Source organism: Lipotes vexillifer, unplaced genomic scaffold (assembly GCF_000442215.2).
Source record: "Lipotes vexillifer unplaced genomic scaffold, Lipotes_vexillifer_v1.1 scaffold297, whole genome shotgun sequence".
Classification (NCBI taxonomy): Eukaryota; Metazoa; Chordata; class Mammalia; order Artiodactyla; family Lipotidae; genus Lipotes; species Lipotes vexillifer.
Genome location: NW_006772098.1, coordinates 1,723,051 through 1,727,427, shown reverse-complemented (window position 1 = coordinate 1,727,427; position 4,377 = coordinate 1,723,051).

Here is a 4,377-nt window from a genome sequence, read left to right as displayed (position 1 = left end):
GGGAAAGAGCCACCTAAAAGCATCAAAGGGTACAATACTCACAGCTCACAAAGAGCTGGAAATATTTTACATTCTCACCAGTTAGAGTGAAAAGCTTTATAATTTATGGGTACTCCCTAAGTACTCACAAGGATTTTGCCACAGGAGGTGGTCAAAACTAGTCTTACACTAAACACTTCTCTGGACCTGACAAATGAATCTTCAAAGTAATAACTTAAAGAATCAAACATTTCCAATAACTTGACTGAGACCCAGAACAGAGCTCAAGAATATTTATACGCATATCAAAACATCCAGCACCCAACAAGGTAAAAATCACACTGTCAAGTACCCAATCAAAAGTTGCAAGGGGGGCTCCCCTGGTGGCGCAGTGGTTGAGAATCTGCCTGCTAATGCAGGGGACACGGGTTCGAGCCCTGGTCTGGGAAGATCCCACATGCCGCAAAGCAACTAGGCCCGTGAGCCACAACTACTGAGCCTGCGTGTCTGGAGCCTGTGCTCTGCAACAAGAGGCCGCGATAGTGAGAGGCCTGTGCACCACGATGGAGTGGACCCCGCTTGCCACAACTAGAGAAAGCCCTCTTACAGAAACGAAGACCCAACACAGCAAATATTAAAAAAAAAAAAAAGTTGCAGGGGAATTCCCTGGCAGTCCAGTGGTTAGGACTCCGCACTTCCACTGCAGGGAACACAGGTTCGATCCCTGGTCTGGGAAGTAAGATCCCACATGCTGTGCAGCACAACCAAAAAAATAAAAAGTTGCAAATCATGCAAAGAAAGAGGAAAATACAATATACTAATGTAATGGGATAAAAATCAATCAGTCAAAATGACCCCAGTCATGACAGATGATAGCATTGGTAGACAGGACAAAAAAATTATTACAACTGTATTCCATATATTCAAGAATCTAGAGGAAAGATTGAACATGTTACGTGGAGACACAGAAGATATGACAGCACTCAACTTTCCAGAAATGAAAATGTCTGAGAAGAAAAAATGCACTGGCTAAGAGAAACAGTAAGTTAGCAATCACAGAAGAAAAGATTCATGAACCTAATAGTAAAGAGAAACCACCCAAAAAGAAAGATACAGAAAAGATTCTGTGGGGGGGAAAAAATTCAGGATTTCTGTGAGCCATAGAACAACTTCAAATGACATAATACACATGCATGTGGGTTCCTAACTATTTTTCTAAGTATGATGAAATGTATAACTCCACAGATCCGAGAGGCTCAGTGAATACCAAGCACAGGAAACATGAAGGAAACATGACACATCATAATCAAATTGCTTAAAAGCAGTGAAAAAAAGAAAATCTTTAAATAAACCGTAAGGATAAAAAGGCACATTACAAAGATAAAGTAACAAAGACAAAGATGACCACAGAGTTTTTTTCCAAAACAGTACAAGACAACGTTATGCTAAGTAAGATAAGCCAGATAGACAAAGACAAGTATTGTATGGTATCATTTACATATAGAATCTAAAAAAGTCAAACTTTTAAAAAAACAGTAAAATCACGGTTACCAGAGGATAGGGGAATAGTTTGATGTTGTTTAAGGGTACAAACTTAGTAGTAGATAAGCCATAGAGATCTAATGCACAGTATAATGAATACAGACAATATTATGATTATGTAACATGATAGAGGTGCTAAATATTGCCACAGTGGCAATTATGTTACAATATATAAATGTTTCAGAACTTTATTTATTTATTTACTTTTTTGGCCTTTCCCCACGTCTTATGGGATCTTAGTTCCCAGACCAGGGATTGGACCCAAGCCCTAGCAGTGAGAGCACAGAGTCCTAACCACTGGACTGCAAGGAAATTCCCTCAAAAATTTTAAAATGCAATACTGGAGACAACAGTGCAACATTATTAAAGTACTGAAAGAAAAAAATGGTTAATCTAGAATTCTTTAGCCAGAATAATTATCTTTCAAAAACAAGGTGAAACAGAATTTGTCAAGACACACAAAAGCTTAAAGAATTAATCAACAGCATACCTGCACTAAATAAATATTGAAGGAAGTCTTTCAACCAGAAGGAGAATGATATCAGTTGTAAATCTAGATCTGTCAAAGAATTGAAGAGCACTAAAAATGGAAACTACGTGAGTATACATAAAAATATTTTTCTTATTTAAATCCTCAAAGGTAATTGTTTAAAGAAAAATCAGTAACAATGTGATGAAGAATTTAGAACATAGGTGAAAGTAAAATGTATAACAATAATAGCACAAAAGCCAATTGAAAGAAATGGAAATATAACATTGTAAAGTTCTTATTCTATATGTGAACTGTTATAATACCACTTGAAAGCAGTCTGTGATGTAGGCTGGATAATGGCCCCCAAAGATAAAAGTCTTAAACTCTAGAGCCTGTGAACATTCATTACCTTTTACGGCAAAGACTCAGCAGATGTGATTAAGGATTTTGATATGAGGAGATTATCTGAGATAATCTGGGCGTCACAAGTGTCCTTTTAAGAAAGAGGCAGAGGGGGACTTCCCTGGCGGTCCAGTGGTTAAGACTCCACGCTTCCACTGTAGGGAGCATGGGTTTGATCCCTGTTCAGGGAACTAAGATCCTGCGTGGCACAGCCAGAAAAAAAAAAAGAGGCAGAGGGAGATGACATAGAAAAAGAGAATGCAGTATTACCAGGGAGGCAAAAGACGGGAGTGACATGGTCATAAGTCAAGGAATGTCAGCAGCCACCAGGAACTGGAAGAGGAAAGAAGCAAACTCCCTGCTAGAGCTTCTGGAGGGAGTGTAACCCTGCCAATACTTTGACTTTAGCTCAATGAAATATTTCACATTTCATGAGAGAATATATTTATTTTGTTTTAAGCCACCAAGTAATAATTTGTAACAGAAGTCATAAGAAACTAATACATGTAATAAGTTAAAGATGTATACTCTAAAACCTAAAGTGAACCATAAAATAAAACAGAAAAGAGTTGTAGCCAGTGACTCAAAAATAAAAAGGAGCTAAAATGGAATTTTAAAGATACCCATGGGAGGTGAAGAAGCTGGGGCCATTTGCTATTTCCAATACAGAGAAGTACGATTAAGAGAATAGCAATCAAACTGCAATCAAAGCTGTGTATCAGATAGCAGCCCAGGAGTCAGTTAAATTCAAGGATCTTGCAATAGTTTGGGAGAGCTGCACTAAGGCATTTTCCTCTGTGAGGAAGAGTCTTGGAGCTGTTCTAAAAGACAAAAGAATATTAATGCCCCTTCATTTCCCTGTACTTCCCAGTGTTTAAGGTGCTCTTTCCCCAGGTGCTTGTTTTTTCTATCCTTCCATTGCCACAAAATAAATGTGTCACATTCCAGGAACTCAAACTATTGATATTTCTTTCCAATGATCCTTTACTTTCACCCAAACTTTTCATCTGGAAGAATCAGTCAGGAGCAAGAGGGACAAGAGGATTTTCATAGAACTTATAAAGACCCATTATGTCCCCATCTTTCAGCCTGTGGGGGCCAGTACAGGGGAGAGTATAGATGCAACGCAGGGCAATAAGTGCCCAAATGCTATACAGTGCTTCACCTGTGATTTCCCATGTGATTTTCTCTATCTCAGGAACTTTCACTAAGAGGGCCAGAGAGTGCCTTTATGGTCAAAACCCACTCAAGAAAACTCTGACTTTTTACTGTCATCTCTGAAAGGATGTAAGATTGGCTTGATAGAATTCAGAAGTTGAGCTGTAAGAGGGCCAAGCTATTCCCATCCCTCCTTAACAAATATGTGTGCCTTCCCTGTATCTCCCAAGCTAACCAGCCAAAGTTCTATAGATTTGCAAGATTTCTGCCCACAGCAGACATAAATTTCCCTCTTTTTGCATTTGGCGTTGGTGAGTGTCTCTGTAATTGTTGTATGAAAAGGATCAGAACTTTCCTCTAACCCAGGGTGGATCTTAGCATTGGTTGTTATCATAGGATGGGTGTGAGGCTGACCATCAGATCGACCCTCTAGCCCTCACCCCAAGGAGAGATAACAAGAATCAAGTCATGAACCTGCCTCCCAGTACTCAGCCTGCAGCCATCTCCCTAATTCCTCCTCAGTGACGGAGAATGGAGTGGAGGATTATTTATTGCTGGATTGAATAATATGGCTGTTATTAAATCCAAGGACTTCCCTCAAATCATGATAAGTGAACTAAATGGACTGTGGAGAGGCTCTTGTATTTCCTGTTCCAGGAAGCCATGTTGTGTCAGTGTTCCATCTTCGTCACTGAAACTGTCAAGAACTGTGAAGGGTCTACAATTTTCCTTACTTGTTAGAAAACAAGTCAGCCTACCACAGTATCATAGACACTGGCAGAAGATATGAGACTCCTGAGCCAGAGACAAAGAACAGTTCATTA